The sequence below is a fragment of the Bombina bombina genome, unplaced genomic scaffold (genome assembly GCF_027579735.1).
Source record: "Bombina bombina isolate aBomBom1 unplaced genomic scaffold, aBomBom1.pri scaffold_504, whole genome shotgun sequence".
Lineage (NCBI taxonomy): Eukaryota > Metazoa > Chordata > Amphibia > Anura > Bombinatoridae > Bombina > Bombina bombina.
The window spans coordinates 103,634-119,398 of NW_026511258.1; the positions used below are offsets into that span (position 1 = coordinate 103,634).

The 15,765-nt window shown below is 35.8% G+C and overlaps 1 protein-coding gene across 3 annotated transcripts in view; it reads right to left on the bottom strand.

Annotated features, from left to right (window-relative positions):
- The window catches only part of RELB (RELB proto-oncogene, NF-kB subunit), a 223,108-nt gene that overhangs the window by 69,442 nt on the left and 137,901 nt on the right, over nt 1-15,765 (bottom strand). The gene's annotated exons all lie outside the window — the stretch shown is intronic.

Sequence of the window (15,765 nt, forward strand, 5' to 3'; positions counted from 1 at the left end):
ACCTTATGTAATGTAGCACTTAATTACTTATATATACTGTGCATATATAAACATTTATTGTGTGTGCAGACCTTATGTAATGCAGCACTTGATAACTGATATATACTGTTCATATATAAACATTTATTGTGTGTGCAGACCTTATGTAATGTGACATATAATTACTGATATATACTGTGCATATATAAACATTTATTGTGTGTGCAGACCTTATGTAATGTAGCACTTAATTACTGATATATACTGTGCATATATAAACATCTATTGTGTGTGCAGACCTTATGTAATGTAGCACTTAATTACTGATATATACTGTGCATATATAACATTTATTGTATGTGCAGACCTTATGTAATGCGACAGTTAATTACTGATATATACTGTGCATATATAAACATTTCTTGTGTGTGCAGACCTTATGTAATGCAGCACTTAATTACTGATATATACTGTGCATATATAAACATTTATGTGTGTGCAGACCTTATGTAATGTGACATATAATTACTGATATATACTGTGCATATATAAACATTTATGTGTGTGCAGACCTTATGTAATGTAGCACTTAATTACTTATATATACTGTGCATATATAAACATTTATTGTGTGTGCAGACCTTATGTAATGCAGCACTTGATAACTGATATATACTGTTCATATATAAACATTTATTGTTTGTACAGACCTTATATAATGTAGCACTTAATTACTGATATATACTGTGCATATATAAACATCTATTGTGTGTGCAGACCTTATGTAATGTAGCACTTAATTACTGATATATACTGTGCATATATAACATTTATTGTATGTGCAGACCTTATGTAATGCGACAGTTAATTACTGATATATACTGTGCATATATAAACATTTCTTGTGTGTGCAGACCTTATGTAATGCAGCACTTAATTACTGATATATACTGTGCATATATAAACATTTATTGTGTGTGCAGACCATATGTAATGCAGCACTTAATTACTGATATATATTGTGCATATATAAACATTTATTGTGTGTGCAGACCTTATGTAATGCAGCACTTAATTACTGATATATACTGTGCATATATAAACATTTATTGTGTGTGCAGACCTTTTGTAATGCAGCACTTAATTACTGATATATACTGTGCATATATAAACATTTATTGTATGTGCAGACCTTATGTAATGTGACAATTACTGATATATACTGTGCATATATAAACATTTCTTGTGTGTGCAGACCTTATGTAATGTAACACTTAATAACTGATATATACTGTGCATATATAAACATTTCTTGTGTGTGCAGACCTTATGTAATGTGACAATTACTGATATATACTGTGCATATATAAACATTTCTTGTGTGTGCAGACCTTATGTAATTTGGCACTTAATTACTGATATATACTGTGCATATATAAACATTTATTGTGTGTGCAGACCTTATGTAATGCAGCACTTAATTACTGATATATACTGTGCATATATAAACATTTATTGTGCGTGCAGACCTTATGTAATGCAGCACTTTATTACTGATATATACTGTGCATATATAAACATTTATTGTGTGTGCAGACCTTATGTAATGTAGCACTTAATTACTGATATATACTGTGCATATATAAACATTTATTGTGTGTGCAGACCTTATGTAATACAACACTTAATTACTTATATATACTGTGCATATATAAACATTTATTGTGTGTGCAGACCTTATGTAATGTAGTACTTAATTACTGATATATACTGTGCATATATAAACATTTATTGTGTGTGCAGACCTTATGTAATGCAGCACTTAATTACTGATATATACTGTGCATATATAAACATTTATTGTGTGTGCAGACCTTATGTAATGCTGCACTTAATTACTGATATATACTGTGCATATATAAACATTTATTGTTTGTACAGACCTTATATAATGTAGCACTTAATTACTGATATATACTGTGCATATATAAACATCTATTGTGTGTGCAGACCTTATGTAATGTGGCACATAGTTACTGATATATACTGTGCATATATAAACATTTATTGTGTGTACAGACATTATGTAATGCAGCACTTAATTACTGATATATACTGTGCATATATAAACATTTATTGTGTGTGCAGACCTTATGTAATGTAACAATTACTGATATATACTGTGCATATATAAACATTTCTTGTGTGTGCAGACCTTATGTAATGTAGCACTTAATAACTGATATATACTGTGCATATATAAACATTATAGTGTGTGTAGACCTTATGTAATTCAGCACTTAATTACTGATATATACTGTGCATATATAAACATTTATTGTGCGTGCAGTCCTTATGCAATGCAGCACTTAATTACTGATATATACTGTGCATATATAAACATGTATTCTGTGTACAGACCTTATGTAATGCTGCACTTAATTACTGATATATACTGTGCATATATAAACATTTATTGTGCGCGCAGACCTTATGTAATGCGGCACTTAATTACTGATATATATACTGTGCATATATAAACATTTATTGCGTGTGCAGACCTTATGTAATGCGGCACTTAATTACTGATATATGCTGTGCATATATAAACATTTATTGTGTGTGCAGACCTTCTGTAATGCTGCACTTAATTACTGATATATACTGTGCATATATAAACATTTATTGTGTGTGCAGACCTTCTGTAATGCGGCACTTAATTACTGATATATACTGTGCATATATAAACATTTATTGTGTGTGCAGACCTTATGTAATGTTGCACTTGATAACTGATATATACTGTGCATATATAAACATTTATTGTGTGTGCAGACCTTATGTAATGCAGCACTTAATTACTGATATATACTGTGCATATATAAACATTTATTGTGTGTGCAGACCTTATGTAATGCAGCACTTAATTACCGATATATACTGTGCATATATAAACATTTATTGTGTGTGCAGACCTTATGTAATGCAGCACTTAATTACTGATATATACTGTGCATATATAAACATTTATTGTGTGTGCAGACCTTATGTAATGCAGCACTTAATTACTGATATATACTGTGCATATATAAACATTTATTGAGTGTACAGATCTTATGTAATGCTGCACTTAATTACTGATATATACTGTGCATATATAAACATTTATTCTGTGTGCAGACCTTATGTAATGCAGCACTTAATTACTGATATATACTGTGCATATATAAACATTTATTGTGTGTGCAGACCTTATGTAATGTAGTACTTAATTGCTGATATATACTGTGCATATATAAACATTTATTGTGTGTGCAGAGCTTTTGTAATGGTACACTTAATTACTGATTTATACTGTGCATATATAAACATTTATTGTGTGTGCAGACCTTATGTAATGTGACAATTACTGATATATACTGAGCATATATAAACATGTATTGTGTGTGCAGACCTTATGTACTGTGGCACTTAATTACTGATATATACTGTGCATATATAAACATGTATTGTGTGTGCAGACCTTATGTAATGCAGCACTTAATTACTGATATATACTGTGCATATATAAACATTTATTGTGTGTGCAGACCTTATGTAATGCAGCAGTTAATTACTGATATATACTGTGCATATATAAACATTTATTGTGTGTGCAGACCGTATGTAATGTAGCACTTAATTACTGATATACACTGTGCATATATAAACATTTATTGTGTGTGCAGACCGTATGTAATGCAGCACTTGATTACTGATATATACTGTACATATATAAACATTTATTGTGTGTGCAGACCGTATGTAATGCAGCACTTGATTACTGATATATACTGTACATATATAAACATTTATTGTGTGTACAGACCTTATGTAATGCAGCACTTAATTACTGATATATACTGTGCATATATAAACATTTATTGTGTGTGCAGACCCTATTTAATGTGACATATAATTACTGATATATACTGTACATATATAAACATTTATTGAGTGTGCAGACCTTATGTAATGTGACATATAATTACTGATATATACTGTGCATATATAAACATGTATTTTGTGTGCAGACCTTATGTAATGTGACATATAATTACTGATATATACTGTGCATATGTAAACATGTATTGTGTGTGCAGACCTTATGTAATGCAGCACTTAATTACTGATATATACTGTGCATATATAAACATTTATTGTGTGTGCAGACCTTGTGTAATGCAGTGCTTAATTACTGATATATACTGTGCATATATAAACATTTATTGTGTGTACAGACCTTATGTAATGTGGCACTTATATTACTGATATATACTGTGCATATATAAACATTTATTGTGTGCGCAGACCTTATGTAATGTGACAATTACTGGTATATACTGTGCATATATAAACATTTATTGTGTGTGCAGACCTTGTGTAATGCAGTGCTTAATTACTGATATATACTGTGCATATATAAACATGTATTGTGTGTGCAGACCTTATGTAATGTGACATATAATTACTGATATATACTGTGCATATATAAACATGTATTGTGTGTGCAGACCTTATGTAATGCAGCACTTAATTACTGTTATATACTGTGCATATATAAACATTTATTGTGTGTGCAGACCTTATGTAATGTGACATATAATTACTGACATATACTGTGCATATATAAACATTTATTGTGTGTGCAGACCTTATGTAATGTTGCACTTAATTAATGATATATACTGTGCATATATAAACATTTATTGTGTGTGCAGACCTTATATAATGTAGCACTTAATTACTGATATATACTGTGCATATATAAACATTTATGCGTGTGCAGACCTTATGTAATGCAGCACTTAATTACTGATATATACTGCGCATATATAAACATTTATTGTGTGTGGAGAACTTTTGTAGTATTAGTATTAGTGTGTAGATATATATGTAATACCTTTAGGTTTTTATGTACAGACCTTTACTGTTCCTCTAGGTGCTGGCAGAAACACAAATGACCTTCTAGATATAAGAACTAAATGCTAAAACTACAGAACACTTCTTGTATCAGCTGCAGAGACCGGTTTCCCACGCGCTGCCCACAGTTATCGCTGACCTCAGACTTCCTCTTTATTTACTCACATAATATATAGAGACTGCAGAGATTGTGATCATTTGTATAAATGTGCTGCTGCGCTGACAAAGGATTATACTGTGTGATAACATTCACTCACATCCTCCTTCTGTCTCTCACAGTCCACCCTATTCCTTACTCACCGTTATGGACACTCCATTGACCTGGTATTTTTCTACCTCTGCTCTATATCTGACCTCAACTGTCACCCTTTTCCCATTTCTGACCATCACCTGGTCACATATAATATTAATGCAACAGCTAAACCCACTTCTCCATCCCGCCCCGCACCTGTCGAAATACACATGCTGTGGATCCGCTCCAATTTTCAAAAATCATTCAAGATCTCCTCCTTCACAGTTCCACTATAAGCTGCCCTGATCTCTCTACAGCCCACTATAACAAAACTCTCTCCTCTGCACTAGACACACTTGCCCCTCCCCAGCTGTGCAAAACATCACGCCGTCAGTTACGGCCCTGGCACGCTCAGCAAACACGCTATTTGCAAAAATGCTCCCGTACTGCTGAGCGTGTCTGGAGGAAAACTCACTCTGAACCTGACTTCATACACTATAAGTTTATTCTTCGTTCATACACTTCTGCCCTTCACTTAGCCAAGCAAACTTACTTCTCTTCTCTCATATCTACTCTTTCCTCAAACCCTAAACAACTCTTCTCCACCTTTAACTCTCTCCTCTACCCACCTGCTCCACCCATCCATCAGTCTTAAGTGCTTAAGACCTAGCAGACTACTTTTTAAACAAAACACGTAGTATCCGAAGCAACATCCCAACACCAACCTGCAATATTCCAACAACAGGCCCAGTTACTCCCTCTGCCACCCTCTGCATCTTCCATCCAGCCACTGAGAATGAAGTTTATTCCTTACTATCTTCCTCACGTCTCACTACCTGCCCGCTCGACCCTATCCCTTCCTATCTAATACCCTCCCTGTCTTCCACCCTCACTCCTGCTCTTACTCACATCTTCAACCTATTTCTCTCTCTACCGGCTCATTCCCATCTTCTTTCAAACACGCAAAAGTCACTCCCTTAACCCTAAGTCTCCTGAAGGCTACCACCCCATATCACTGCATCCTCTAACATCAAAACTCCTTGAAAAACATAATTTATTTAAGAACTTACCTGATAAATTCATTTCTTTCATATTGGCAAGAGTCCATGAGCTAGTGACGTATGGGATATACAATCCTACCAGGAGGGACAATGTTTCCTAAACCTCAAAATGCTTATAAATACACCCCTCACCACACCCACAATTCAGTTTAACGAATAGCCAAGCAGTGGGGTGATAAAGAAAGGAGTAGAAAGCATCAACAAAAGAAATTTGAAAATAATTGTGCTTTATACAAAAAATCATAACCACCATAAAAAAGGGTGGGCCTCATGGTCTCTTGCCAATATGAAAGAAATGAATTTATCAGGTAAGTTCTTACATAAATTATGTTTTCTTTCATGTAATTGGCAAGAGTCCATGAGCTAGTGACGTATGGGATAGCAATACCCAAGATGTGGATCTCCACTCAAGAGTCGCTAGAGAGGGAGGGAATAAAATAAAAACAGCCATTTTCCGCTGAAAAAATTAATCCACAACCCAAAAAAATAAGTTTATTTTCATAATTGAAAGAAAAAAACTTAAATCAAAAGCAGAAGAATCAAACTGAAACAGCTGCCTGAAGAACTTTTCTACCAAAAACTGCTTCTGAAGAAGCAAATACATCAAAATGGTAGAATTTAGTAAATGTATGCAAAGAGGACCAAGTTGCCGCTTTGCAAATCTGATCAACTGAAGCTTCATTCTTAAAAGCCCACGAAGTGGAGACTGATCTAGTAGAATGAGCTGTAATTCTCTGAGGCGGGGCCTGACCCGACACCAAATAAGCTTGATGAATCAAAAGTTTCAAACAAGAAGCCAAGGAAATAGCAGAAGCCTTCTGACCATTCCTAGGACCAGAAAATAAAACAAATAGACTGGAAGTCTTCCTGAAATCTTTAGTAGCTTCCACATAATATTTCAAAGCTCTTACCACATCCAAAGAATGTAAGGATCTTTCCAAAGAATTCTTAGGATTAGGACATAAGGAAGGGACAACAATTTATCTATTAATGTTGTTAGAATTCACAACCTTAGGTAAAAATTTAAAAGAAGTCCGCAAAACTGCCTTATCCTGATGAAAAACCAGAAAAGGAGACTCACAAGAAAGAGCAGATAACTCAGAAACTCTTCTAGCAGAAGAGATGGCCAAAAGGAACAACACTTTCCAAGAAAGTAGTTTAATGTCCAAAGAATGCATAGGTTCAAATGGAGGAGCCTGATTTAATGACAGGCTTAATATGAACTAAAGCCTGTACAAAACAGTGTATATCAGGAAGTATAGCAATCTTTCTGTGAAATAAAACAGAAAGAGCGGAGATTTGTCCTTTCAAAGAACTTGCAGACAAACGCTTATCCAAACCATCCTGAAGAAACTGTAAAATTCTAGGAATTCTAAAAGAATGCCAGGAGAATTTATGAGAAGAACACCATGAAATGTAAGTCTTCCAAACTCTATAATAAATCTTTCTAGAGACAGATTTACGAGCTTGTAACATAGTATTAATCACTGAGTCAGAGAAACCTCTATGACTTAGTACTAAGCGTTCAATTTCCATACCTTCAAATTTAATGATTTGAGATCCTGATGGAAAAACGGACCTTGAGATAGTAGGTCTGGCCATAACGGAAGTGGCCAAGGCGGGCAACTGGACATTCGAACCAGATCTGCATACCAAAACCTGTGTGGCCATGCTGGAGCCACCAGCAACACAAATGATTGTTCCATGATGATTTTGGAGATCACTCTTGGAAGGAGATCTAGAGGTGGGAAAATGTAAGCAGGATGATAACACCAAGGAAGTGTCAGCGCATCCACTGCTTCCGCCTGAACATCCCTGGACCTGGACAGGTATCTGGGAAGTTTCTTGTTTAGATGAGAGGCCATGAGATCTATCTCTGGAAGACCCCACATCTGAACAATCTGAGAAAATACATCTGGATGGAGAGACCACTCCCCTGGATGTAAAGTCTGGCGGCTGAGATAATCCGCCTCCCAATTGTCTACACCTGGGATATATACCGCAGAGATTAGACAGGAGCTGGATTCCGCCCAAGCAAGTATCCGAGATACTTCTTTCATAGCTTGGGGACTGTGAGTCCCACCCTGATGATTGACATATGCCACTGTTGTGATATTGTCTGTCTGAAAACAAATGAACGGTTCTCTCTTTAACAGAGGCCAAAACTGAAGAGCTCTGAGAATTGCACGGAGTTCTAAAATATTTATTGGTAATCTCGCCTCTTGAGATTTCCAAACCCCTTGTGCTGTCAGAGATCCCCAAACAGCTCCCCAACCTGAAAGACTCGCATCTGTTGTGATCACAGTCCAGGTTGGCCGAACAAAAGAAGCCCCTTGAACTAAACGATGGTGATCTATCCACCACGTCAGAGAGTGTCGTACATTGGGATTTAAGGATATTAATTGTGATATCTTTGTATAATCCCTGTACCATTGGTTCAGCATACAAAGCTGTAGAGGTCTCATGTGAAAACGAGCAAAGGGGATCGCGTCCGATGCTGCAGTCATGAGACCTAAAACTTCCATGCACCTAGCCACTGAAGGGAATGACTAAGACTGAAGGTGCCGGCAGGCTGCAACCAATTTTAAACGTCTCTTGTCTGTTAGAGATAGAGTCATGGACACTGAATCTATCTGGAAGCCTAAAAAGGTGACCCTTGTCTGAGGAATCAAGAAACTTTTTGGTAAATTGATCCTCCAACCATGTTTCCGATGAAACAACACTAGTTGATTTGTGTGAGATTCTGCAGTACGTAAAGACTGAGCTAGTACCAAGATATCGTCCAAATAAGGAAACACTGCAATACCCTGTTCTCTGATTACAGAGAGTAGGGCACCCAGAACATTTGAAAAGATTCTTGGAGCTGTTGCTAGGCCAAATGGAAGAGCAACAAATTGGTAATGCTTGTTTAGAAAAGAGAATCTCAGAATCTGATAATGTTCTGGATGAATCGGAATATGAAGGTATGCATCCTGCAAGTCTATTGTGGACATATAATGTCCTCGCTGAACAAAAGGCAGAATAGTCCTTATAGTCACCATCTTGAAAGTTGGTACTCTTACATAACGATTCAAAATTTTCAGATCCAGAACTGGTCTGAATAAATTTTCCTTTTTTGGGACAATGAATAGATTTGAATAAAACCCCAAACCTTTTTCCTGAAAAGGAACTGGCATGATTACCCCTGAAGACTCCAGGTCTAAAACACACTTCAGGAAAGCCTGAGCTTTTACTGGATTTGCTGGGATACGTGAGAGAAAAAATCTTCTCACAGCAGGAGGTCTTACTCTGAATCCTATTCGATACCCTTGAGAGACAATGCTCTGAATCCATTGATTTTGGACAGATTTTATCCAAATATCCTTGAAAAACCTTAATCTGCCCCTGACCAGCTGAGCTGGAATGAGGGCCGCACCTTCATGCGGACTTAGGGGCTGACTTTGGTTTCCTAAATGGCTTGGATTTATTCCAATTTGAGGAAGGCTTCCAATTGGAAGCAGATTCCTTGGGGGGAGGATTGAGTTTTTGTTCCTTATTCTGACGAAAGGAACGAAAACGGTTAGAAGCCTTAGATTTACCCTTAGGTTTTTTATCCTGAGCAGAAAAACTCCCTTTCCCCCAGAGACAGTTGAAATAATAGAATCCAACTGAGAACCAAATAAATTATTACCTTGGAAAGAAAGAGATAGTAATCTAGATTTAGATGTCATATCAGCATTCCAAGATTTAAGCCACAAAGCTCTTCTAGCTAATATAGCTAAGGACATGGATCTAACATCAATTTTGCTAATATCAAAAATGGCATCACAAATAAAATGATTAGCATATTTTAGTAAGCGAATAATGCTAGATAAGTCAGAATCCAATTCCTGTTGCGCTAAATTCTCCAACCAGAAAGTTGATGCAGCCGCAACATCAGCCAAAGAAATTGCAGGTCTGAGAAGATGACCTGAATATAAATAGGCCTTCCTTAGATAAGATTCAAGCTTCCTATCTAAAGGTTCCTTAAAGGAAGTACTATCTTCCATAGGAATAGTGGTACGTTTAGCAAGAGTAGAAATAGCCCCATCAACTTTGGGGATTTTTTCCCAAAACTCTATAGATTTTGCTGGTAAAGGATACAATTTTTTAAACCTTGAAGAAGGAATAAAAGAAGTACCTGGCTTATTCCATTCCTTAGAAATCATATCAGAAATAGCCTCAGGAATAGAAAAAAAAACCCTGGAGAAACCACAGGAGGTTTAAAAACAGCATTTAAATGTTTATTAGACTGAACGTCAAGAGGACTGGTTACCTCAATATCCAAAGTAATTAACACTTCTTTTAATAAAGAACGCATATACTCTATTTTAAATAAATAAGTAGATTTGTCAGTGTCAATGTCTGAGGAAGGATCTTCTGTATCAGATAGATCCTCATCAGAAGAGGATAAATTATTATGTTGTTGGTCATTTGAAATTTCATCAACTAAATCAGAAGTTTTTAAAGACCTTTTACGTTTATTAGAAGGTGGAAATGCAGACAAAGCCTTCAGGATAGAATCAGAAACAAATTCTTTAAAATTTACAGGTATATCATGCACATTCGAAGTTGAAGGAACTGCAACTGGCAATGTACTATTACTGATGGATACACTATCTGCATGTAAAAGTTTATCATGACAACTATTACAAATGACATTCGGCAAAATAATTTCTACAATTTTACAACAAATGCACTTAGCTTTGGTAGAACCGATGTCAGGCAGCAATGTTCCAGCAGAAACTTCTGAGGCAGGATCAGATTGAGACATCTTGCAAAATGTAAGAGAAAAAACAACATATAAAGCAAAATTATCTATTTCCTTATATGACAGTTTCAGGAATGGGAAAAAATGCAAATAGCATAGCCCTCTGATAGAGAAAAAGGCAAGAGGCAAACATCAATGGGGTATTGAAATAATGAAAAAGTTTGGCGCCAAGTATGACGCATAACGTAACTTAAACTTTTTTGGCGCCAAAAATAACCGGAAATAACACACTCGCGTCACTAATGACGCAACCGTGTGAAAGGTCTCGGCGTCAAGTATGACGCCGGAAATGATGAAGTTGCATCATAGACGTATTTTTTCGCGCCAAGAATGACGCAATAAAGTTTAGCATTTGACGCACCCGCGGGCCTAATACCGCCCGCAATTTGCAATAAGTAGTGAATTGAAAAAAAGACTAAACTCCAGGTAAGAAATAAATTTCTTAAAAAAATGTTTATATTCCCCAAATATGAAACTGACAGTCTGCAGAAGGAAATACATGAACATGACTCATGGCAAATATAAGTACAATACATATATTTAGAACTTTATATAAATGCATAAAGTGCCAAACCATAGCTGAGATGTCTTAAGTAAATGAGACATACTTACCAAAAGACACCCATCCACATATAGCAGATAGCCAAACCAGTACTGAAACAGTTATCAGTAGAGGTAATGGTAAATTGAGAGTATATCGTCGATCTGAAAAGGGAGGTAGGAGATGAATCTCTACGACCGATAACAGAGAACCTATGAAATAGACCCCCGTTAGGGAAATCATTGTATTCAATAAGTGATACTCTCCACGTCCCTCTGACATTCGCTGTACTCTGAGAGGAATCGGGCTTCAACAATGCTGAGAAGCGCATATCAACGTAGAAATCTTAGCACAAACTTACTTCACCACCTCCATAGGAGGCAAAGTTTGTAAAACTGAATTGTGGGTGTGGTGAGGGGTGTATTTATAGGCATTTTGAGGTTTGGGAAACTTTGCCCCTCCTGGTAGGATTGTATATCCCATACGTCACTAGCTCATGGACTCTTGCCAATTACATGAAAGAAAACTAGTTTACAATAGCCTAACCCACTTCCTGTCCTCCAACTCCTTGCTTGACCACCTACAATCTGGATTCTGCACCAAACACTCAGCTGAGACTGCCCTTACCAAGGTTACTAACAATCTTTTTTCTGCTAAAAGTAATGGCCACTACTCTATACTCATCTTACTTGACCTCACAGCTGCCTTCGACACAGTTGACTAGTGCCCCTCCTGCAGACCCTTAGCTCTCTTGGCCTCTGTGACACTGCCATTTCTTGGATTCACTTTTATCTTTCTCACAGGTCTTTTTCTGTGTCATTTACTGGCGATGTGTGATAACATGTACTGCTGTGTGATAATATGTACTGATATGTGATATGTACTGCTGTGTGATAATATGTACTGCTGTGTGATAATATGTACTGATATGTACTGATGTGTGATAATATGTACTGATATGTGATATGTACTGCTGTGTGATAATATGTACTGCTGTGTGATAATATGTACTGATATGTACTGATGTGTGATAATATGTACTGATATGTGATAATATGTACTGCTGTGTGATAATATGTACTGATGTGTGTTAATATGTACTGCTGTGTGATAATATGTACTGATATGTGATAATATGTACTGCTGTGTGATAATATGTACTGATGTGTGATAATATGTACTGCTGTGTGATAATATGTACTGCTGTGTGATAATATGTACTGATGTGTGTTAATATGTACTGCTGTGTGATAATATGTACTGCTGTGTGATAATATGTACTGATATGTGATAATATGTACTGATGTGTGATAATATGTACTGCTGTGTGATAATATGTACTGCTGTGTGATAATATGTACTGCTGTGTGATAATATGTACTGATATGTGATAATATGTACTGATGTGTGATAATATGTACTGATATGTGATAATATGTACTGATATGTGATATGTACTGCTGTGTGATAATATGTAATGATCAGGGATAGGCACAGACAAAGGCTGTGGCGGACATTTGCCAAAGTACAGACCTTAGTGAAGGACACCAAGGTACATTTAAAATTAAAAATATTATTTTATAGTGCTTGTGTTTTTATACTGATGCAGATACCACTGATCCTATAACCAGCCCTCCTCTGGCTATTCCCATGTGCCAGTGTCATTACTGTGTCATTATATAGCGCTGGATGGTATTATACTGATGCAGACACCACTGACCCTATAACCAATCCTTGTCTGGCTATAGGCATGTGCCGGTGTCACTACTGTGTCTTTGTATAGAGCTGGGTGTTATTATAGTGATGCAGATACCACTGACCCTATAACCAGCCCTTGTCTGGCTATACGCATGTGCTAGTGTCACTACTGTGTCATTATATAGTGCTGGGTGTTTTTATACTAATGCAGATGCCACTGATCCTATAACCAGCCCTCCTCTGGCTATACCCATGAGCCAGTGTCACTACTGTGTCATTATATAGTGTTGGGTGTTATTATACTAATGCAGATACCACTGATCCTATAACCAGCCCTCCTCTGGCTATACCCATGAGCCAGTGTCACTACTGTGTCATTATATAGTGCTGGGTGTTTTTATACTGATGCAGATACCACTGATTCTATAACCAGCCCTTGTCTGGCTATAGGCATGTGCCAGTGTTACTACTGTGTATATATTCTTTGTATAGAGCTGGGTGTTATTATACAGATGCAGATACACATCCAGTATTTCACTCAGGCTTTATTTATTCCATAACTTATCACCCAATATTGCTAGCAGTCTCTTAACAAGCCACTAACTTTATTCACACTACATATTTTTTTTTCTTCCTATTATTTAATCAGAAAGGTTGTGGCAGACACTGCAAGGGCTAGTCACGGACACCAGTGTCCGTGTACGGACACCTTGCCTATCCCTGGTAATGATATGTGATAATATGTACTGCTGTGTGATATGTACTGATGTGTGATAATATGTACTGCTGTGTGATATGTACTGATGTGTGATAATATGTACTGCTGTGTGATATGTACTGATGTGTGATAATATGTACTGCTGTGTGATATGTACTGATGTGTGATAATATGTACTGCTGTGTGATAATATGTACTGATATGTGATATGTACTGATATGTGATAATATGTACTGCTGTGTGATAATATGTACTGATGTGTGATAATATGTGCTGCTGTGTGATAATATGTACTGATATGTGATAATATGTACTGATGTGTGTTAATATGTACTGATATGTGATAATATGTACTTATGTGTGATAATATGTACTGATGTGTGATAATATGTGCTGCTGTGTGATAATATGTACTGATATGTGATAATATGTACTGATATGTGTTAATATGTACTGATATGTGATAATATGTACTGCTGTGTGATAATATGTACTGATGTGTGATAATATGTACTGCTGTGTGATAATATGTACTGATGTGTGTTAATATGTACTGATGTGTGATAATATGTATTGCTGTGTGATAATATGTACTGATGTGTGATAATATGTACTGATGTGTGTTAATATGTACTGCTGTGTGATAATATGTACTGATGTGTGATAATATGTACTGCTGTGTGATAATATGTACTGCTGTGTGATAATATGTACTGATGTGTGTTAATATGTACTGATGTGTGATAATATGTACTGATATGTGATAATATGTACTGATGTGTGATAATATGTACTGCTGTGTGATAATATGTACTTATGTGTGATAATATGTACTGATGTGTGTTAATATGTACTGATGTGTGATAATATGTACTGATGTGTGTTAATATGTACTGATGTGTGATAATATGCACTGATGTGTGATATGTACTGCTGTGTGATAATATGTACTGCTGTGTGATAATATGTACTGCTGTGTGATAATATGTACTGATGTGTGATAATATGTACTGCTGTGTGATATGTACTGATGTGTGATAATATGTACTGCTGTGTGATAATATGTACTGATGTGTGATAATATGTACTGCTGTGTGATAATATGTACTGATGTGTGATAATATGTACTGATGTGTGATAATATGTACTGATGTGTGATAATATGTACTGCTGTGTGATAATATGTACTGATGTGTGATAATATGTACTGATGTGTGATAATATGTACTGCTGTGTGATAATATGTACTGCTGTGTGATAATATGTACTGATGTGTGATAATATGTACTGATGTGTGATAATATGTACTGCTGTGTGATAATATGTACTGATGTGTGATAATATGTACTGCTGTGTGATAATATGTACTGATGTGTGATAATATGTACTGCTGTGTGATAATATGTACTGCTGTGTGATAATATGTACTGATGTGTGATAATATGTACTGATGTGTGATAATATGTACTGATGTGTGATAATATGTACTGATATGTGATAATATGTACTGATGTGTGATAATATGTACTGATGTGTGATAATATGTGCTGCTGTGTGATAATATGTACTGATGTGTGATAATATGTACTGCTGTGTGATAATATGTACTGCTGTGTGATAATATGTACTGCTGTGTGATATGTACTGATGTGTGATAATATGTACTGCTGTGTGATATGTACTGATGTGTGATAATATGTACTGCTGTGTGATATGTACTGATGTGTGATAATATGTACTGCTGTGTGATCATATGTACTGCTGTGTGATATGTACTGATATGTG